We start from the raw sequence: 23,864 nt of genomic DNA on the forward strand, positions 1-23,864 counted from the left end.
CCTGGGCATAGCCTAGGTTGGGGGATTGGGGTCCATGAGGTGTTTCAGGGTGCAAAGTCAGGGAAGGAGTTTGGCTGCAGGGGGACTCATGTCTGGGGCAGGAGGTTGGGTGTAGGAGGAGGCTCAGGGCAGGGACAGGGGTTCAGGAAGGGCACTGTTTAACTCAAATAGCTTCTGGGTGTTGGAGCAGTGGGGTTAAGGCAGGCTTTCTCCTGCCCTAGCTCTGCACCAATCCTGAAAGCAGCTGGCATGTACAGCAATGGCTCCCTGGAGCCATAAGCTGCTTTTCATCCACTGAGCCCATAGCTTCTACTGGCCATGGTGCCTCATTATTGATCAATGGGAGCTGCAGGAGCGGTGTCGGCAGGCAAGGACAGCATGCTCTGCCTTTCTTAGGGTCTGCTGGAACATGCCAGCCACTTCCAGGAGCAAGCAATTTCCACAGGGAGAATGACTCCAGCCGTGATAGGTTAGGCATTTTAGAACTCACTACTCAAAAGAATTAAATTTAAGCATAAGAGAGAAATGAAAATTACGAAATGCACAGACCAGTCAAAATGCAAAAATACCACACTTTGCAAGCAGTAACAGAAATAACAACAACCCCCCACATGAGTGTTGGGTCGAGAGATGCGAGGGAAGGACAGTGTGTTTGTGAGAACGACAGACACGCATGCGCACACACACAGTGTGAGAGTGACAGAGATTTGCATTGCCACGCTCCCTCCATGCCCTTCTCTCTGTGTGGAGACAGGGTACAGGAGTGGCAGGGAGGAGGGACACCCTGACATCAGCACATACCACCTTCTCCCTCTTACACCCTGGACAGCAAGTAGAAGGCTCCCAGGGGGGCAGCTCCAAGGCAGAGGACAGTGGGTTGAGAGGCAACTGAAGTGCCAGCGCTTAATAGCTTCCTGGCCAAACTGGTCAAGATCACCTGTCAGAGGCTTCAAGATCTACTGGTAGATCCCGATCTACTGGTTGGTGACCACTGCTGTAACTCCTCCATGGGGAAACTGTATGTGTGATCTGGCGGGTTCTTAGTTCACTTTAACATAGTCCAAACTACAGGGAAGTGTAGCCTTGCCCTAGGAATCAGTTGAGGAACTGCCCTTTTTGACTTAGTCAAGTAGTTTGACTGTTGTTGCTGTATCCATCTATGCCAGATTCCTTGGATATTTGGCGTCTGATTTGTTCTAATTAGCTAATTAGCTTTTTAATATATCTGTTGAACAGTGTGTAGGTGTTCTGTGATATTTCACGTATTTATAGGATACCTTTTTCTCCCTACAGGCAAGCTCTAGAATTTAGGGATACTTTCCCCTAAATTGGAATACTAATCAGGTTAACAGACCTAAAACCTTGCAGGTTTAAAAAAAAATCTTGCATCCCCTTTCTTCCCCATTATGTTCCTTTTGCATTACAAAAAAATGCACAAATTACAGGAAAATCTGATAGATGTTGATATTATCCTGTTAAACAAGTCTTATTTACCAGACTGGAGAGTAATTAGTATTGACAGGACCATTTTCCTGTGGGTGCCATTAGATTAGGCATTTATTCAGCCAGATATGGTTTCAACAGAGCTTGTTTATTCAGCAGCTGTTTTGTTCCCCATTACATTCCCACTGTTCCTGCTGAAATCTTTTACAATTCATTTAATTCCTGCAGTGACACCTACAGGTGAAGGTGGAGGAAATTAACTTGCCTTTGAATCAGAAATTAGCTGTCAAAGTCACCAAGAGCTCCTGTGGCTATTTGTGTTTGTTTATAATAAAATGAATTGTTTTATGATATTCTCTGCTTTGCCTCTCCCTCTCTTCTGAAAATAAAGACTAAACCTACTGGGGATTAGGCCAACAGCTCACTGTTCATTATCCTGAGCCATATATTGACCCCATCAGCAAAGTACAGGCATTAAAATCAGTAGTTTCTGGAACAGAACGCCAAACAGATGAGTGTAGCTGAGTTATTGGGACAGTTTCAAGGGTAGGAGTTGCCAATCTAATATAATTTTTGCCTTGTAGCTAACAATTTTATTCAAATGCAATAAACGTCCCTCTCCCTCTTTGCTTCCAAATGACCTTCCAGCTGCTATTTTTATTAAGTGTTCATGACAAATACATTCACTACTGTAAAAATGCCAAATGTTCTTAACACCAGTAATTTAGCCACGTCTGCTGTGGCTTCATTGAATGCAACTTAACTCCGCTGCTAGAATCTCTGTAAGAACCATGCAAACATGCAACTGTAGGCAAATGTGTTATAGCTATAATAAAAGATAACAATCAGAACACATGGGTCACAGTTCTCTATTCCCCTTACATCTTTGCTAGTTATTTGCATCATTGTAGACTGAGTAAAATGTTCCTTGTTTAGAACAGTGCCATTTTTCACTCATTTACACCCGTGTAAATACCTACAGAAAATGAAATGCAAGAGAGACCTGGGCCCAAGAAATAGATGGTTTATGCAGAGCTAGTGAATACAATTATGGGAAGCCTTAATTCTGTCATTTCCTGATTGCCAAGTGCTCAATTTTGCAACTTTAATCAACATTCTTTCTCTTTTTTAAGATGTATACATTTCATAGGGATATTATTAAAAATAAGTACAATTGGTATGCAGTTGGATGGACAGACTGTCGAGCTGGTAGATCAATATGTATATCTTGGACAAGTGTTGCAGATGGACAATGAGTTGGGCCCAGAGTTGAGCAGGAGGAGGAGGCCGGGCTGGATTGCATTTGAGAATCTGCACAGAGTTTTTAATCGATCCTAAACTTTCCCCCACCATGAAAGCCCATCTCTTTAACACCAGTATTCTTCTGGTAATGCTTTATGGCTAAGAAACCTAGAACACAACACTTACAGAAGAATTAAAGCTGCAAATCACCCAAAGAGCAACAGAAAGATGCATGATAGGTGTAAGTAGGCTACAGCATGTTACTATTGATCTGCATGCAAGAAGCGATGTCATTGGTATCATCCAAGTTATGTATGATTGGAAAAGGAGATGGGCTGGCCATGTAGCAAGACTGAGAGACAACAGATGGACAGCGCGTATACTCCATTGGTATCCACGAGACATAAAAAGAACAAGAGGAAGGCCTCCAGAACGTTGGGTGGATCCTTTATGGAAGATTTATAGAAGGACATGGATGAGAGCTGCACAAACAGGACAGTGTGGAAAAGTTGTGATCTGCATCAATGGCGAGACTATTCGCATTGATGAAATCACGGCTCTTCAAAGTATTCCAAGTATGTACAATTGCACCACCTTCTTCTCATGCTTTGTAAGAGTCTGAACTAGAGCTAGGTGAGAAAAACTTCAATGACAATTTCTAGTAAAAAATATTGTGGAAATTGATATTTTTCATGGGAAAAATGTTGAGATCCAGGAGACTTTCAACTCACCATTTTTTTCACGTCTTTATTTCAAGTCCCCTCTCCCCCCCCCCCCCCAACTTTTAAACATTTTCTAACTTCTATCATTTGGAAAAGCACTAGAAGTGTAGAAAATACTGCAAGCTTTGGAACACTCGCAAAGATAAAGAATAATTTCACTTGGGAAAAAAATTATCCTAAAAGTAATACTTTCAATTAGGTCTTCAATGAAAAAAAGGATACATTTTTGCATGAACATAGCTATAAAATACCTTAGGATACATCTACACAGCAGGGCAAAATTCAAATTAAGATATGCAACTTCAACTACATCAGTTACATAGCTGAGATTGAAAAAGCTTAACTCGGGTTTTGGCGCTGTCTACACAGCAGGAAGTCAAATGAAGAATACTCTTCGACTTCCTTGCTCCTCATAAAACGAGTGTTACGGAGTCGGAGTAAGAAGTCCTCCATCTCAGCATTATTTCGAAATAATGGCTTGCTGTGTAGACATGTATTTTGTTATTTCGAAATAACATCAGTTATTCCAAAATAACGCTGCTGTGTAGACGTACTCTTAGAGATTTATATTCTATTCCTCGCTTATGTATGTTCCTAGTAAGGTCTGAGGCCTTGCTTAATATTAGGAGTTGTGAAGGGCACAGAATTATCAATTGCATTCAGTAGAAATCTAGAACTCATAATCTTCCGATTTAAACCTGGTGCTTTTCCCCTAAGCAAGAGGGGTAGGAGAATCTATTTTGCCTGTGTCCTGTCTAGAGGTTCTGCTTTTAATCCAGATAAAATGAAGTCCCTGGCCATCACCATCAAACAGATTCCAGTTCCAGATTACAATCAAATCAATGTTAACCACTGGCCATTTGGCATTGTCATAGACAGTGTTGGAGGATGCTTAGAAGATGTACAGCAGCAGCTAACGTTTCAGGCCCTTCAGCAGCTTCTGTGGGGACCTACAAAAGCAGCAAGGAGTCCTGTGGCACCTTATAGACTAACTGAAGTGTAGGAGCATAAGCTTTCGTGGGCAAAGACCCACTTAGTCAGATGCATGTAGTGGAAATATCCAGAGGCAGGTATAAATATACAGGCCAGAATCAGGCTGGAGATGACGAGGTGGATCCAATCAAGGAGGATGAGGCCCACTTCTAGTAGCTGATCTGGAGGTGTGAATTCCAAGAGAGGAGAAGCTGCTTTTGTAGTTAGCAAGCCATTCACAGTCTTTGTTTAATCCAGAGTTGATTGTGTCAAACTTGAAGATGACCTGTAGCTCAGCAGTTTCTCTTTGAAGTCTGGTCCTGAAGTTTTTTTGCTGCAGGATGGCTACCTTTAGAATCATAGAACCATAGACTCATAGGGAGGTCATCAAGTCCAAACCCCTCCTAGAAGCAGGACCATCATGGGCTTTGTCAAGCCAGGACTTACAAACCTCTAGGGATGGAAATTCCACCACCTCCCTCGGGATTAATGGTATCAAGTTTGCTGTGACGCTGCAGATATACAGAACAGTTATAGAAGTGAAACATGGACACTGAAGACTGAAAAGCACTGCAGTGACACTTTCAATTCTTGTTGTCTTTGTCACCTGCTCCACGTCAGGTGGCAGGACAAGATTGGAAACAAAGATATTCAGAGACAAACCCAGCAGCTGCCTCTATCAGCGCAGGTTTTCTTTTCAATGGATTTCCTGGTATGAACATAATATAAGAAAGAAAGACCAACAAATTCCAAAGAATGTGTATCGAGGAATGCAGCTACACAACCATCAATCTCGTGGGCACCAAAAGCTTAGATGGCACAAAAAGATTGCCAGTGATGGACATAAACTGACTGTTACAGTCAAACTGCCTTAAACTCCTTGGCAGTGACTGATCTGTGGCACATGATTTACAAGGAGGCCACATCCCATTGGGAACTGCCATGGCGATTTTTAACCATATATTATTCAGCCAAATCTGACTGAATTTTCACTGGGGTAACAAAGTATCCTTCCTTCTCTAGTGTTCTTCAGATAACCAGTTGGGCATTTTTATAACTGCAATAAGCAACTGAATTTAGAAGTTGCTGCTACTACTTCTATAATGGTCCAGGCATGCAGGTCATACTTACGTGAGTGGTTGGTTCTAAGGTGCGTAAAGGGCTTCATGACTGAGTCCTTAATTATCTTATTAAAAATATTCAGCTTATTGTTATTCATATTCTGAACTATCTTTAGAAATGGAGGTAAACACCAGAACATAAACATTGAAAAAGGCAGGTAATGCGGCAATTCTTTTCTTGCTTAATTGTCTATTAAGTACGCGCAGAAGCACACGTGACAAGTAGAAGACAAAAAAAAAAAGTTCTGTCACATCTGCAAATTATCCAGTAATCCTAAAACCCAGAATAATAAAAAAGGAAATTCAGTGGTCACTTTGTAAACTATGAGTAGCTTTCCAAACATAACCTGTAAACATCTGTACAGGAAGTAGAATCCTTGAAAAACAATGGGTCATAAATCTTTTTTTTCTGTGCCTTACATGTAGTGCATAAATATGGCTAACATGGATAGTAGCTAGGAGTATTTTTATCTTGCTATGATTTATTCATGTCTGAGGAAGGCCTGTCTAAACCACAGAGAAAAGGAATCATCTATCAAAACACCACAAATATGTGTCCTGTTTTTCTTAGATGAAGGGCTCTTGTTTCCAGTGACTTGTTCCCTGTAGGTCTTGACTTTTAATGTCGTGTTTCTTTCACTCACAATTCATTAAATCAGCATTCCTCCAAGTAGACATTCCTACAGATGTAGGTTTGCATTCAGAGTACCCAAAGGAAAAAGGGACTGAAGCGTAAATTAATCAAATGAGTGAATTCTCACAACATTGAGGGCTGGATTATACCATCCTTGTTCATACTGAAGAGCACCTTATTCTGCACAAAGATCTATTTAAACTAATGGGATGATTTTCATAGTAAATGAGGGTCACATGTTTCCACAGCACTCAGCACCTGACAGCTCATAGTGTGGCACTTATGGACAGTTTTTCAGAAGAGCACAGTTCCTAAAGTGCACCTGGTGTGCTGCCGTCTGAAATCTGGCCCCAATTTTGTGCGCTGAGGAAGTCTGAAAAACTGCCTCTTTACTGCTCCATGTGCATGAGTGAGTGGCTGAATCTGTCTTTGAGAAGTCCTTCACTAGTTGATATGTATATACTGACAGTAAGTCCCACTCAGCAAGCATTAAACTCATTTTATAAACATAGTGAGCATCATAAGTAACATTGCATCTAACATCCAGAGGGCCACTTGAATGCAGAATTTGTTTGCACACATTAGCTTTGTCTGTTCATACACATGCATGAATTAGAGCTGACATGGGATAAAATATAAGGGATCTGATCCTGTGAGTGGCAGATGAGTGCACTCAGCATACCACCAAAGGCACTCAGCATATTGCCACAGGCCACAAGATTGCAACGAGGTTGTAACAAAAGGTTAGACATGGTTTGTCAATCAGATTCATCTGGTTCCATTTCATCCTATGACAGAGTGCTTCAGATCACACACAAAGGCGGGGAGGAGGGTGCTTTAAAACTGGATTACAAACACTTACTGCGTGGGCATGTTCTTCATAACTCATCATATCATTAAACCAGATGGCACCATTCTGAACTGCCCATTGCTTCAGTTTATGCCTCATCCCAATTACTTTGGATCTTTACCAGCAAAGTGGTGCTCGTCTGTCTCCCAGTTACTTTCTGTCATCTGGTGTCTTGTTTCCTTTTCCTAGAGTTCAATCAATGCTGGATTTTTAGGCATGAACATGTAGTATATGTAGTGACAATCTTCTTGAAAAATGTAAAGACAAATGTTAGTCTCACTGTTTTCATCTGATCCAATAAGACTAAAATAGCCTGTAGGATAGCATAATGAAGTTGTAGCCATCTGTCATGTTAGTACTTGAAGCCCTAGTCTTACTCTGATCATGTATTTAAAATGCAACCTAAGAAATTGAATTTATCCTTTAACTCACTGCCACACTATTTTTAGCATCTGTAAGAAGTTATATAGAAAGAATCCTCTTGAAAGTACGGAAAAGGATAGACTTTAAGTTGGACTGACAGGAATGGTTGTTCATGAGCAGTAAATATCCACTCACACAATACCTGAACAGTGGATAAATAGAAAATTGTTATCTTCAGAAATGTTAGCCCCTCATCTAACCATTGCAAGAGATTAAAAGAACCAGTTGCAGTCGACAGCCTGCTTAGTGGACTGAAACCATATGAAGGCACCCACAAAGATTTATAGAATCTTGTTTACTTCAACTAAGATTGGGATATAGACACCCAGTGAAGAGAACTAGGGTCATTTATTTCTAAGGCAATGAAGTTAGCCCTCTCATACCAGTAATAAAGAACAAAGCTCTATTTTCACAGCTTCATCATTAAACTCGTGTGAAATTATTTCTATTGACAATAAGCATTCCCAAAGGACATTGTAAATTCATGGCACAGCATCACAGAAAATTATAAAATAACAAAAGGCATATGGGCGATTTGTTAGTGTCATCTTATGCTAATGATGACACATGCGACTAATGTGAAGTAAAATTAGTGTTGATGTAAAGTTTGTTATTTCTGCAAGGATTGGGCTGATGTGACATGTTCTTTAAAAATAAATAGTGTAAGACACGAATGGCCAGATTCTTTGGTGGTATACATCAGTGTGCCCCCACTAAAGTCTAGAGAGCTGGCAAGTTGCACCAGCTGAAAATACGTATCCAAATGAACCCTCAGGCTTCAGGACCAAAATAAGATTTATAGACAAAATCCCTCCTGTTTCCATTGAAGTCAATGGCAGTTTGGCCATAGAATTTCATGAGTCCAAGAATTCACCATATGTGTTTTGGGAAGCTATATCTGGGACAATCTCCTTAACAAAACTCAACAGTTCACAGTATAGTGGTCTCCAAACTGGACTATTACAGGAAGACTCTCTTGATTTCAAAAGTGAACAGATAACCTCATGCCCAAAAATATTTGTTCAACCAAATGTGTGTATAAATGAATCTCTGCTTTGTAACATAAAATGATTACAATAAGAGTCAGGAAGGATTTCATCCATGTGTATTCTACAGAGCAGGTGCATGGTTTTGGCTTTTTTCCCCCCCTACTTTTTCTGCAGCACACCATAGTAGATGGCATGGTTTGGAGTTTTTTCCATCTTTTTCTGAAGCATACCAACATAAACGGTTCCAATAGCAAACCCAATGTTTCTTTGAAAACGAGAGTTGATCCTTATTAAACAATACCAGAGGCCGTGTCCAGACTCAGGGTTTTTTCGGGAAAAGTAGCCTTTTCCCGAAAAAACTTCCTCTGCGTCCAGACTCAAGCCGCGTTCTTTCGAAATTATTTCGAAAGAACGCGGCTTTTCTTTCGATGGCGGTAAACCTCATTTCACGAGGAAGAACGCCTTCTTTCGAAAGGAACTTTCGAAAGAAGGCATTCTTCAATGTAAAGAGGCCGTCTTCGAAAGAGAGCATCCAGACTCGCTGGGTGCTCTCTTTCGAAAAAGCGGATTTCTCTTTCGAAAGATCCGCCTGCAGTCTAGACGCGATCTTTCGAAAGAGGCTCTTTCGAAAGATGCTTTCGAAAGAGCCTCTTTCGAAAGAAGCCTGCAGTCTAGACATAGCCTTATAGGGCCCAAATTTTATCACCATGTTCAATATGTTTTCCTTTTATTTTCCTATGTTGATTTCCAAAATACATTAGAGGGAGAGAGACAGGGGACAGGAAATTAGGAATTCTGGGTTTTATTTCTGGATCTGCCACTGATTTTGTGTGCGCCGTTTGGGCAAATTACTGGACTTTCCCACATCTTTCTTTCTTCATTGTAAAAATGGCCAAAATACCTGCCTCACAAGAAAGGGAAGGGCTAAACCTTAATTAATTGTTTAGAATATACTTTCAAATACTTAGACAAAAGAGTTATTGATGTAAAGAGCAATTCTTGACAAAGCCTCTAGCAAGATTTATTCTATTCTCTAACAGTCCATGCAATGTATAGGGAGCAAAGGGAAGACTGGTTACCTCTCTACTGCCTGATGAGTCTCAGAGGGCCACAGGAGAAAGGCTCCTTTTCCTGAAGCAGAGGTCAGGGCTCATAAGCTCTCGACTGTGTCACAGCAATACCTTCTTTTAAAGTGTGATTAGGCAAGGGAATTTGCTGAGAGCAATGTGTTAGTAATATCTCTATTGCTAGCAGGTTGCTTCATTGTTAGTACGAGTGTTGGGATATTCACCCCACACCAGCCCTGAATGGGCAAAGGACCAGTTAGTGAAATAGACCATATTTGAGGGGATTAGGCTGGCCAAGCGATCCCTACTCTGAAGCTCAGCTGAGCAGGTACGGGCTAGGCTAGTATAAAGCCAGGAAGCTGGCAACAGAAAATAAGGAAGATTACAGTCACCATCTGTGCTTTAGAATGGGAGGGTGGCTCCCAGAGAGCCGGTCCCACAGGGAAGGGTGTACCAGAAAGCCTGTGGGAGGCAGAGTAGGAAGCAGCCCAGGGAGAGAACAGCAAGGCTAGAGATCGAATAGACTTTGCTGTGAGTTGTGAGCTCTCTTGGGTGGGTTCTGCAATAGTGGGGAGACCCAAATTCTCCTACAAGCCACTAACAGAGAGGCACTGCCTGGACAGCAAGTCTATTGAGACTCAATATGCAAGCAGATGAAACCACATAAGGACCAGGCAGGAGAGCTGAGTTACACAAAGAAAGCTGCAGTTGTGAGAGAAGACAAGAAGCTGAGGCAAGGGGAGAATCAGACCAGGAAGAGAACTATTCCCAAGAGCAGCCAGGAAGAGACTCCACCCATGCCAATGGGACTTTGTGACAGCATGGCATGCTTAATGATGTAACTGAATAAATATGGGGTCTTCTCTAATGGCTTGAATTAAACCATGCCTTTGCCTCCCCATGCACGTGTGCTTGGAGCCCCATATAAGGGATCTTTAATCTGGTTCCTGCTCTTGGGATGCACATTGGAGCAGAGGGGAGGGGAGCTAGCTACTGCTACTAGTAGTGCTAACAGCCCCAGAAACAGGCAAATCCAGAGGAAGGTAAGGGCCTGGCTTCCCCTTTCCATCTGGCAGAATGCTAGAGACTGCTTTGTACGCACACGTAGAAATGCCTGCTTGCCAACTTGCTCCTCTCAGGAACCAGGAGGCATTATGACAAACCCTGTCAGGGATGATCTAGATGGTGCATGGTCCTTGCATGAGTGCAGGAGACTAGACATAGTGACTTCTTAAGGTCCCTTCCAATCCTATGATTCTATGCCTTTGATAGTCACGATGTGTCTAGCGACAGACGCTGGAACAGAGTGTCCTTTTCATCTCTCTAGCGTAGCTCAGCCTTGCAAAGAGCCTAACCAAGTCCTCTCCTCTCATGTTCTATTGTTAAAACATACCTCCTGTGTATCTCTTTTCTTACTCCTAGGATGCTCTGAGTCACGTAACATGGTTCTTCTCTCTATGAAGTGTTAGGGGTGCACATGATGAGAAGGAAACCAATATTCCACGTAGGAAAGAGGATGAGAAGTGTTCTCTTGATGAGATTTGGGCTCGGCTCAAGATGAGAGGCTGCCAGGCTGCCCCAGTGGTGATGGTGGACCATTTTCTCTCTTCTACCATTGGTTGCAGAAGCTCTACAAGGAGAATTTTCATTAAAAATTCACAAGCAGTGTCAGTGCGACTCAAGTTCCAACTCAAAATGTCCTGCTTATGCCTCTTTGTATTCTGTGTATGAACAATGGTATGTTGTGTGCATTTCAAAGAAGCTGGGGTCCAACCTCCTTAACTGACAGATTTCAGGGGATATGCTACTTCACACAATCATAGAAGATTAGGGTGCATAGAGACCTCAGGAGGTCATCTAGTCCACCCCCCTGCCCAAAGCAGGACCAACCCCAAATAAATCCTACCAGCCAGGGCTTTATCAACCCCCCCTTAAAATGTCGAAGAGTGGAGATTCCACCACCACCTTAGGCAACCCATTCCAATGCTTTACTTCCCTCCTAGGGAAATAATTGTTCCTAATACCCAACCTAAATTTCCCCTACTGCAACTTGAAACCATTGCTCCTCATTCTGTCATCTGTCACCACTGAGAACAGCCTGGTTCCATCCACTTTGGAAGCCCGCCCCCGCTTCCCATTCAGGAAGACTGCTATCAAATCCTCTTCTATTTCTACCTATAAGGCCCTGATCCAGCCAAGTTAACCTTAGGCATGTCAGTAAGCCTGTTTGGTTTGTTGGGGGAACTCATTTGCTTAAACACATGCTTAAGCAATTTCCTGATTAGTTCTGGTTTTGTAACATCAGCATAATTGTTTGTAATCTCTCAGGGAGACTGACTAAATCTTCATACGTATTTATACAGAACTTACTGTGGCAGGATCCTGACTGGTGGATGACATGGCTGCAGTATAAATACATATTTTATTTAATGGAACAGCATTTTTTTTTGTTTACTAGGTTTAACTGGTGTCCCTGCCACTTTGTTGGAGTTATCCTAATTTCTACCATACAGGTCAGTAAACTGAGGAAGAGGGAGGATACTTCCATAGATTGGGAGTTAGGATCAGAGCAAGAATTAGACAAGTTGTTAAGATGAGGTTGGACACCTGCTTTTCAGAAGGCTTACCCTGAAACACCAAGTCTGATCAGCTGCAAACCTGAGAAGCCAACAACGTGTTTCTTTTCACACTGTGCAGATGGCACCATTTTAATTATTGGTAGGCATCACATGCTAAACAGAGCACTCTTTTTTTAGATATATGGACTATTGTCTCTGCCTTCCTTTCCTGGCTTCACCAAACAGTCAATGTGAGAAGAGGCAGAGACAATAAAAACAACAGTGGCCTTTCTGCAGTGTTATCACATACTAATTATTTAATACTAAAAAGACAAAGTTGACAGAATGGAACATATGACCATGATGACAGGCTCTATTAAAAAACACTTTGCACTGGCTGCATTTCCTAGTTACCACAGCATAGAAACAGGTTGCTAGGTAACAGTCTGCAGGCTCCAGTTCCGGCCATCCTGGATTCGGAAGTCAGCCATAAAAGGAATTCCCATACCACTGCATGGTTGCCATAGGGACCATACATAAGTGATGGATCCCAAGTTAGAGGCACAGCTTAAACAACATTGTTTCTCTCTCATTTTAACACTTTCTAGACCTTAAAGGAAATCAGGAATTCTAAAAGCCAGTTTTTAAACAGAAAAAGATACTGTTGTAACCAATTAGTCAGCAATCATAATCTAGGGGTATGGTCTCAAAGCTTCTACAAAACCAACTTTTTTAAATATTCAGGTTTTCTGAGACTTTGCAGACATATACATTAGCAAGGACAAATATCTGCAGTATCAAACTGAAATCAGATGTTAAGCAACAACATAAAGTGCATGAAGCTTCAGGAGGTAGCTGAGTTAGTCTGTAAAGGATAAACTTAAAGTTCATTGTACATATTTAACTGTATTTGTGCAAGGAGTTAAATAGTAAGAAGAGTGGAAAACTGATGCAGAATTTCACTATCATAGCCTGAGATAATCAGAGGATGTTTGGAGAGGCAGATTTAGCTTATTGATGACTTGAAAAAAGCCAAGCTCCTGGATTTTATTGGTGGACCTGCTACTGACCCACTGCACAATCACGGGCAAGTCACTAAACCTCTCTGTGCCTCAATTTACAGCACTGTGCAGGTATAACTATTTGGGTGCAATTGAGCTTGCCTCTCACACAGACTGTGGTAACATTTTGAGCTCCTTAGATCACAGATGCCATAGAAAGATGAAGTCATTAATTTGGGGAAGTTTACTGGAATGACACGCAAGAGTAAATTTGTGAGATCAGCTCAATCATTCAGGGGGTATCTGGGGCTATGTCTAGACTGCATCCCTTTGTTGACAGAGGGATGCAAATCAAGCACATCAAAATTGCTAATGAAGCCAGGATTTAAATATCCCGTGCCTCATTAGCATAAACATGGCCTCCACTTTTTTCTAAACTGCGTTTTTTTGGAAAAAACGGCAGTCTAGATGCAGATCTGTCGAAAATAAAGCCTTTTTGACAGATTCTGTATTCCTCAAAAAAATGAGGTTTATAGGATCTGTCGAAAAAGGCTTTATTTTCGACAGATCTGCGTCTAGACTGCCGTTTTTTTTCCAAAAAGACTACGTTTAGAAAAAAAGTAGTGGCCGTGTTTATGCAAATGAGGTATTTAAATCCCAGCTTCATTAGCAATTTTGACATGCCTAATCTACATCTCTTTGTCGAGAGAGCGGTGTAGTCTAAACATACCCTGGAGGTGCCAGTTTTAACCACCTCACGGTATGCCCAGGGTCTTCCTTCCCATCAGCTTCCTTCCTCCACCTCTTATTTATACATAGCTATTGTGCTGTTAAACCAGACCCATACCTTGACTGAGGATTTCACTCAGCAGAGCCAATGAATGCCAGCTTTTAACGATGTCAAGTCATTCATCTCACTGTGCTGGACAGTTGCAGGATCCTGAAAAACATGCCATGTGCAAGAGTTGAGAGGAGACAAAGAGCACCCTTTGCATTTGCAGTGACATCCCTCTGAAGGGCAGCTGAATGAGGGCAGTTGGCAGCACACGAGCTCTTTTTCCCCCTGTAAGAACTGTCTAAAATGGCCTTCTGAGCCAAAATTATAAAGCAATTATACTCAGCCTTGAACTGAATACAAAAAGGGTTATTCACTACAAAAGCCCTAGCAACCATGCTGACCTGAAAGAAAAAGAATACAGACTATCACAAGCAGTAATGAAAATGACACACAACTATTAATTTCATGTCTGTCTTTCAAAAGTCTCTAATAAGTAATTTTTTTCAAAGTATCCATTATTGTGCCATATTAAAGGACTTTGCTGTTCTCTAGCCATGCCTTTTATCAGGATAATGTCCACTTTATTCCTTAATAAAAAATACTCATTCTTTTTAGGAATATACCTGCATTCAGAAAGGAGCTATAAAAACATCAAAGCCAATCTGAAGGATTTAGTACGTCACATCTGACCATACAGATGAATCACTTATGTTTCCTACATTAATTGGTGGCCTCACATCATAGTCACCTTGTGCAGTTAATATGGTTCTGTCAGAGCCAGACATGAGCTAGATCAGGTCCTTATGGAATAAATCAGGATTAAAATTGTGAGGATTTGCATCATAACTAGCAGGAGCCCAACAGTGAATTTCACATTTTCCCTGCCCTGCTACAGAAGCAGTGATTGTTAGCATGTAGATAAAGACCAGACACTAATAACAGAAGCAGATAGAATTGGGAGTAGTAATTTTATTGCAATATAATATTACAGCAGTGAAAAAAAAAGGAATTAAATCCCAGAAGCAGGAATTGCTTTGTATTCAGCATGATGAGCCCCTAGGATACAGTACTGTCTAGTCACTCATTGATTTTGCTGAGTCAAGATTTGGCTGGGTTTGCTAGTCTCAATCAGCCTTCAGGTTAGGGGCTACCATGCACGTGAGAGACTATGCTGAATTAAAACAAGGGAATTTGTAGAATTAAAGAACCACACAACATCCCCCCCAAAAGTGTATGCAGAACCTACTCTGCTGAAGTATAGATGAACAATACTTCATGCTCTTAGCACCTTCTGTTGGAGGTGCCAGGGCTCTTCACAGCCATGAAAATGTGAAATATCATCATGTCACAGAGCAAGCCAATGGCATGGACGGGAAGAGAAGCTGGAGCCAGGCCATCCCCATTCCCATACCAGGGGGAATGTAGAGTTGTGGGGAAAGCTCATCTACATGCAGGCTGGCTATCCCAGCGCATGTAGAGGAAGGGGAGGTAAACTGCCCTGTGAACAGCTCAGAAGAGACTAGGAACAGGGAGGGGGTGCATCTGTGTGTAAACAGAAATGCCTGAGTAGCGTGTAGCACTCTCCTCTAGGCACTTGACAGGGGTATTCACTCTTAAGCCACCTTGGAGCTGGTGTAAGTCGCCTCCCCTGTTTGTTACCTGGCCATGTGAATATATGTAAAACATGGCATGTTGCGTCTTCCCTTCTGCGCCCAATTCACAGAGACTGTGAGTCTGTGGCAAGCCCCAGCTACGCAGCCTGGAGCTTTAGCTCAAGCTGGAGAGACTCACGCTTTGAGAACTGGCAATTCAATCCCCAGAGTCAGCCACCACACAGTGACTGACACTTCAGCCTTGAGACACTGCAACAAAAGGACTGGTTTCAACCATCTCTTTGCTCTTCTGTCGCATGGCCCGCCAACTGGGAATACCGAGTTTTTACAAAGCACTGCCTGTGTTTGGAGTCAGCCACTGCAAGTTGCACATGACTTATCAACCATTGCCTATTCGACGGAGTCCAGGGATGAAAGCTTGGTCTAATGAAGTCAATGGCAAAACTTCCATTGCTTTCAGGGGGTCAGGGCTTTCATCTGAGGGCTTTATGGCTCTACATTCCATTGTCTTCCTTCTGTGACACACATCGGAAAAATACAGCCATCGTAAGGGTTTTCTTACCAAGAATGGAACATTACTTGATAGGTTTGCCTCACCACATTTAGAATGTGTCTGCTGCATACAATGTGCTCCGTATATATTCTAAACCTATCTTAAATGTGGTTACATCCACATGCACAACATTGCCCAGGGTACTATTAAATGCAATGCAAAATAAAGCAAAGCAATACTTACTGTATGGCAAACTCACTGGGTTACCATGGAGAGACCCAAGACATCCTCATTTTGTAATCTTAGGCCCTTTTCCTACTGCTGTCTGCACACACTGCTTGTCATGTGCTGATTAGTAGGGGGTGGGATGATACAATGCAGATAGCTCTTTGCCATCGTTATTCTGCAATTTCAGTCTCTGTGGATCAAGTGGATCACAACACCTCTGCACTCACTAGACCATATTGTTTCCCAATAATAATATGAAAGAATTCCCTTGACAGACTGGAATATGGATACAAGTTATGATTGTAATCTACAGCATGATAGTTAAATACACTTTTTTCTGTTACCACATGCTGTTCTAATAAGAAATTCAGTAAGCAATTTTTTTTTTCTTTCTCACTAAGAACCTTTTGTCACAGTGGAATAATTCTGGACAGCCTATGCTTAAATATATAAAACAGTCCCTTATTTCACTAATGAACGATTGTAGGTGGCAACATTAGTCTCATTCCAAACTTAGTTACATTTTTCAAGCAAGAACATTTTAGACAAATAATTTGTATACAAAAAAGCAAAGACAAAATTCAAGACTCACTTCCAACCTGTGAGGCAGGTTTATTGAGGTAGTACCTTCAGAAAAAAGGTACTACCTGACATAAAAATGATTCAGGCAGGCAAAGTCTCAGGACACTTGTTGCTCATGACTATGTCTTAACCACTTTTTCTGTGAAGGGGTCTCTAACTCAGTCCCCACTTTCACATCCAATCTTGCTTTATATCTGTATGTTATAACTACCATTCTTCTGGTTACGGAGAACCAGTTGGGTATCCTATAGGGCTTCATGAAGGCTGCCTGCCTCGTGCTCAAAAACAAAGATGCTCTGCAGATTTTAGGCACAGCATTTCTGCTAAAGAAGGGTGTGGAAGGGTGGCACTCACCTCAAGTATCTCCAAGCAGCTGGGTGTGGTAATACAATCTTTTCTCCCACTCCTGGCACCCCTGTCAGTTAGCGGTCTTTTCAGACAGGTCTTCAATGATTCAGTCCTCCAGTCAACTCCCACCATCAATGTGAACCCCTTCCAAGTTTGAACTTTTTGCAAACCATCTGTCCCCTCAGGTTCTTCAGACCCCTCTGGGCTTTTAGAAACCAGCATTTTGCTTGGGCCTCTAAAGGAGCTTTGCTCCCTACTCATGTATTTGGCCATTTTGCCAACAGCAGGTAGAGGGAAGCTCAGGGCCACCAATGGGGGGAGGGGACAAAAGGGACAGATACCCTGGTGCCCAGCAATTTGCAACAGTGGCAGGAGCCTTGGGTGGTACAGGGCAGGCTGTGCTGAAAGGCTAGCTGGGGGAGGCTAGTCCCCAGCCACACCTCTTCCACCCGAGGCTCCATCCCTTCTAAGGACCCAGAGCTGGGGTACCCCTGCCTTGCCCGGGACCCAGCAATTCTGGCAGGAGCGCTGGGGAAGATGGACTAGTCTATTCATTGAGATCCGAACCCAGGTACCCTATCCACAGCAGCCATGTACTGCCACCTTTAATTAGTCACTGATGTTTTCCCTGGGCCTCTCCCTGCTTAGTCCCTTTGTTTCAAGTATTGTCTCCCCCAGGTCCAGTAAATGCAGCACATCGAGCGCCTTTGGCCAGAGAGGAGCTACTTTCCTCACCTCTCTGGTCCCAGACAGGAAGGGTATGTCTACACTACAGAGTTTTGTCGGAGAAACTTGAGGAATGTCCACACAACACTTGCGTTCTTCCACAAGAAAAGCGAAAGAACAGAGGGTATGTCTACACTACCCTCCTAGTTCGAACTAGGAGGGTAATGTAGGCATACCGCACTTGCAAATGAAGCCCGGGATTTGAATTTCCCGGGCTTCATTTGCATAAGCGGGGAGCCGCCATTTTTAAAACCCCGCTGGTTCGAACCCCGTGCAGCGCGGCTACACGGGGCACGAACTAGGTAGTTCGAACTAGGCTTCCTAGTTCGAACTACCGTTATTCCTCATTCCATGAGATAAATGTAAGCTACTTCAAAATAGAGACTGGCAGAATCAAACTAGGGATCTCTGGAACTTGGTGCACGAGCCTCTAGTGCATGCTAAAGTCAGCTGGCTAGCAGCTAACTGTAGAACAGACTCATTGTTGTCTCTGTAGTGGTCTCACGGCCACTAGGATAATACACCACACCCAGAAAGCATGTGAATTTCAAAAGCAGCAGTTTTCAAAGCTGTATAAAAATCAATGATCAGTTGTAACCATAACCGTTTGTTCAACGTTATGAACAACATTCATTCCCAAAGTGTGCATAACTGAGGTTCTGCTGTAGTTGTGCTCCACAAAGAGCTTTGTCCTGCTCTTGATGTTTGCTAGAGGAGTCTCAAGGCTGAAACCCAGGTTAAAAATCTTATAGTCAAAACACTTACACAACGGATACACACAAATAAAAACAAACCTAAAGCAAAGCTCAAAAGCAGAACTTCAGGAAACGAATCTCTCTACTGGCTTGTACCAGCAGGGTGTTTATTTCCACTGTTTACATAGTGCTTTAGGTGTGCAAAGCAGAATACAAAGGGTTAAATGTGCTGAATAAATAAAATCTGCTTCAAAGATTTACTGACTAAATAAATAAATAAATAAATGGAGACTGCCTATCTCCTAGAACTGGAAGGGACCTTGAAAGGTCATTGAGTCCAGTCCCCTGCCTTCACAGCAGGACCAAGTACCATCCCTAATGGCATCAGAGCAATACAGACCATACATAGAGTAGAGTGTGGTGTTTAATGGCTGGAATGCATTTTTTTTTTAAATAAAGGAAAGGCGAGGGTTTTGTGAAAACTGCTTGGACGGCTGCTCCTAGCATATGGAACAGCACAAATGCAAGTCAGTTGTGGGTCAGGAAGAGAAAGGCAGGTGTCAGTTCAAAGAACTGTGCAGAGTTTGGGAAATTGGGGAAAATATGCAAAAGGAGGGTAGAGTTGCGTAGCGCATTGAGGGCTGGAATGAGGAGTTTGAACTTCAAGCACAAGGTATTGTGATAAATTTTAATTTTAGTAGATATCAAATCAAAATCAACATATGGCTTTTGCTTTTTAAACCTTATTATGGAGGTGCCTATCAGTGACTCCACAGTTAAGGTTGTAGTCATATGCGTAACATTAATTTTATGCCCATTTCCTTTATCAAAATAGGTGTCAGGTGTGAAATTTCACATTGGGTTGGCTGTCATGCCCTTTGAAATTTTTTTGTGTAAGTCTCTCCCTGTCCTTTTCATAAAGTTTTTAAAGAATGTATTTGCATTCTGGCTGAAATTTGTCTTGGCAGTGCTGCTTTTCCAGTGTTGACAAATATCTCACTGAAAGGATTCTTTCTCTATAGAACACTGAATAGAAAAGAGGAACCTGACTAGGTCTGTTGCAACAAGAAGGGTGTGTGTTTGTTTAAATAATGTTGGCTTTGGGGTCATTCTTAGCCCCCATTCTATTACATTAGAATAGAAGTTTATGTGCTGTCCATATGTAACCCACACACATTCTGGGTGTGCTGTATTGTCCTGTCTAGTGGCATCGAGACCACTTACAGAGACAATGAGTCTGCTTTACAGCCTGAGCCAATAGTCAGCTGGCTTTTACCTCAAGTAGTAAAGGCTTATGCACTAAGCTCCATAGGTCCCAGGTTTGATTCTGCCTGTTAGCATTACACATACAAACCTGATTAATGGATGCCTGGCACACACAGGTATAACTGATGCAGACAATTCATTACATAAAAATATATTAAATCAATTGATTTAGCAATCAAGCACTAACTTCATATAAAGCCAACAACTTTTGGGGCCAGTAACTCCAGTGGTTTTGCCATAGTGCACACAGTGCAAGTTTGTGTATGAGCACCATACCAGATCTCCAGTTTCCCAGGATGCCACAAAGTGAGGTGGCAGTAGCGGTATTTTGCATTATGAAATAGGCACATCATTCTTTAGTGAGATCCCTTTCCCAAGCCACTGAAGGAACTATGTGCACAGGCTCCAAACAGGGGTATACCAGTCCTCCTCACTAAGTACTTATGGCATGGGGAACAATTTTAGAGAGCAAAATAGGTGAGCCAGAGGATCACCAGAAAAAAACCCATAGTATTGTAATGGAAAAAATATTAATGTTAAACCTTGCATTAACTTCCATGTGAGCAGGAATTATTACTGGCCTAAATTGGAGCAGAACTGAGTTGGACAAAATATCACACCTGGAACTAGTAAATATTCTGCTTCCTTGTTTTCCCACTCACTGACTGATGCACATTTATAATGTATGAGGCTATAAAAAAAAGATACTGCCAATTATCAAGCAATTAATATACAATCCCAGTAGTTAAGATTGCTCGTGTAATCCTTGTATGGAAGATATTTGTGTCCAGTGTTCACACCACACAATGTTTACTGACAGCCAGAACCTTCCATTACTCACAGTGATTTCAGAGAACCAGGCCATAATTCTGAATAGTGGTAAAGTTGATATTTGCTTTCCCTCAACATATTTGGACTGAGGGACTTTTAATTTTAAAGCAACAACCATTCATTATACAGCTACTGCATCTGCCAGAAATCAGAATACAGTAATGAGGACAGATCATTAAAAGGTACAAATACATAAGCTCTAATATGAGATTTTTTAAATAAGCTTTGAGCTTGCTAGATAGGCATTAATATGACTTTCCATTAGGATCAAATTCTGGACTGCCTTTTTAGATGAGACATAGGTTCACTTTCTGCAGAGGCTCTACATTTCATAGACTCCTAAAATCCTAGGGCTGGAAGAGATCTCAGGAGTCATCGAGTCCAGCCCCCTGCCCAAAGCAGGACCAACCCCAACTAAATAATCCCAGCCAGGGCTTTGTCAAGCCAGGACTTAAAAACCTCTAGGGATGGAGATTCCACCACCTCCCTATCCGCTGTGCGGGTTAGTAGAAGGATTCAACATCGCAGTCCCACATATCCACCCATATAGGCCTGGGATGGGTATTTTCCCCTTGTAGCTGCGGAAAGACCAGTAGTCAGACTGTTTGATTCCTGCTCTGTTATAGCGCCAGCAAAACAGTTTGGTGTCCCATTCACGGGGATTATGGCAAGACCACGATTTAGTCCTTTTAAAGTAAACATCAACCTGCATAGCAGAACCCAGGAAGAACAAAGGCCAACTCCCTACCTCCGTAAAGGGGGCCTCCATAGCATACCATATTTCTGAAAGCGTAATGTATTGTGGCTTTCAGTGTAAAAATATAGTTTACACCAAACTTTGTAAAATTAGATGTTTTGCCTAGTGAAAGACAGTTACAGACAAAAGACAATTGCTAGTCCATCTCTAGGAAGCCAAATCCTGGCATTTCTCAACAAGCTGGGTGTTTGTTTGTTTAAATAAAGTTGGCTTTGGGGTCATTCTTAGCCCCCATTCTATTACATTAGAACAGAAGTTTATGTGCACAATGAAGACCTGCCTACTGTCACACATTCACAATAAAACAGTGGTTCTCAACCAGTGTCCAGGGTCCCCTGGGTGGACCATGAGCAGGTTTCAGGAGGGTCACCAAACAGGGCCAGCATTAGACTTGCTGGAGCCCAGGGTAGAAAGCCGTAGCCCCATCACATGGGGCTGAAGCCCAGGCTCTGTACCCTACCACCTGGGACTGAAAAAAAAGCCTGCCCTGCTTGCTACCTCCTAATTCCAGCTCTGCTTTTTATGTGCAGAAAGCCAGTTATTGTGGCACAAGTGGGGTGTGGAATTTTTATATCATATTGAAGGGAGGGAGGCCTTGAAAAGAAAAAGGTCAAGAACTCCTGCATTAAAAAAGCATACACATTTTTGGCTTTCATTTAATAAAAAAAATACCCAAACAACACTTTTGGTGCCACAATCCTAAAACTGCAATTAAGGCAGCTTAATCATATCACTAGTTTCACTTAATATTAAATCTCACAACACAAATGAAGGCTACTTACCAATAAATCAAGCACATTGAGAAACACACCTGTGGGGTAAGAGACCAATGGAATCTTTCAGAATCAGTGCCTCTACTGCAGACCCCAAATATTCAAAAGTTATAGACTGGCACCCTTAAAATTATGATTAGCTTTGAACATCATGGTTAATATTACATTTGGGCTTTATTTACCTGAATTCAGGGGTTTGAGCCTTCAGGGTAAACTCCAGTCACATTTTTATGTTTTTCTGTGTAATCATAGGGGTTAGAAGCATGCTTTAAAATAAATTAATAAAAGAAAAAGAAAGCAGAGATTCTCCCATGATCTCCAGGATATGGAGCTTTAAGTAAAATATCAAATATTACAAGATTCATGATAAAGGTCACAAGAGTTTGGCAACACTGCCAGATTCCTGGTCAGCAAATGCACTTCACAATTGACAGCAAATCTATAGCTAAGATGTGATACAGATACCTGAACTGGGCCCAGTTTTCATTTGCAGTGAGCTCCCTTTAAGAGCCTTTCACAGTGATGTAGAAGCATAAAGTGAGTGCTAGTGTAACCCACCCACCTTCTGGGTGTGGTGTACTAGTGGCACCAAGACTAGTTACAAAGAGAATAACAAGACTGCTATTAGCCAGCTGGCATTTAGCTCATGCAGTAGATTCTGCCCACAGATGGCTGGGATCTGCCATTGTTACAAGTGGGGACTCATTTGAGATTTCAAATGGAATGTCTCTGAAGCTCAGAATGTATTTCCTCAGCTAGGGGAAGTATGTAATCCACACACCTACTGGTGTGGAGAACTGGCCCATGTAATAGCACCTAGACCACTTATAGAGAGAAGAATGGCTCTTCTCTGCAGCTAAGTTAGTTGCCTTTTTAGCTTATGTAATAGAGGCTCATACACTAAGCTCCAGAGGTTTCAGGTTTGACTCCACCCACAGATCACTGGGGTCTGCCAGCGTTACAATAGCATAAATATATTTTACAAACATCGTAAGGCTCTTTCACACTGCCAGAGTACACAGACCGTAGTATAAATGAAAATCAGGCCCAACTAAAAATAAATACTAGCATAGGCAAAAGTAAGAACAAAGGTGAAGCTCATACAAACGTATTAAACACAAATGTATATGAGGAGGAAACAGTGACAGTAAAACTGGTCTTTGTGTTTCAGGGTGGAAGAAGGATCCATGAGAGCTGGTTAGTCCTGCTTACCTGGGTAATACAATCGATCCTCCACAGCTGGAGCTTTATTCTGCTTCTCCATGTAACAAAGTCCAAGGAGTGAACCCTTAGATGTATAAAAACAATTCAAAACTAGTGGAAGAGAAGTCAAATGGATCCTGTTCTACACATGTATGGATCTTATTCATTTTGGCCCTTAGTCATCCAGATGGTGTCAATTTAGGTACTTGCAGGATTTTTAGGTCCTAAAGATAGGTTGGAAGCAAGTAAAATATGGCCTCTTTGGGTCCTGGATGGAACATGAGGACTTAGCTGATAAAGTCTCTTGTAGGAATAGGCATTTAATAAGGCTGTGAAAATGTAAAGACACAAATTCCAGGATATTCAGGTTAACTCAAATATTGCTATTTTCAGCTTTCAAGTGCCTGTGGCTCCTACACTGTAATATAAATAAATAGGAGATTAAATATTTTGTTTCAGATAAGTTTAATGAGGCTATTCAATGAACCTGATTATGTCTGTTGCTGTGAGGACACAACACTTGTATTGGATTTATAATGGGTTGGGATT

General features: G+C 41.9%; 1 long non-coding RNA gene across 1 annotated transcript; it reads right to left on the reverse strand.

Annotated features, from left to right (window-relative positions):
- Positions 1 to 8,933: 8,933 nt before the first annotated feature.
- LOC142820999 (uncharacterized) lies at positions 8,934 to 23,458 on the reverse strand. The gene is made up of 3 exons (XR_012898049.2): positions 23,325 to 23,458; positions 13,870 to 13,962; positions 8,934 to 11,093 (listed from the first exon to the last, which is right to left on the reverse strand). It is a non-coding gene; the product is annotated as an uncharacterized LOC142820999 (long non-coding RNA).
- Between the last annotated feature and the right edge of the window lie 406 nt (positions 23,459 to 23,864).

Source organism: Pelodiscus sinensis, chromosome 29, assembly GCF_052426305.1.
Source record: "Pelodiscus sinensis isolate ZL-2025 chromosome 29, ASM5242630v1, whole genome shotgun sequence".
Taxonomy (NCBI): domain Eukaryota; kingdom Metazoa; phylum Chordata; order Testudines; family Trionychidae; genus Pelodiscus; species Pelodiscus sinensis.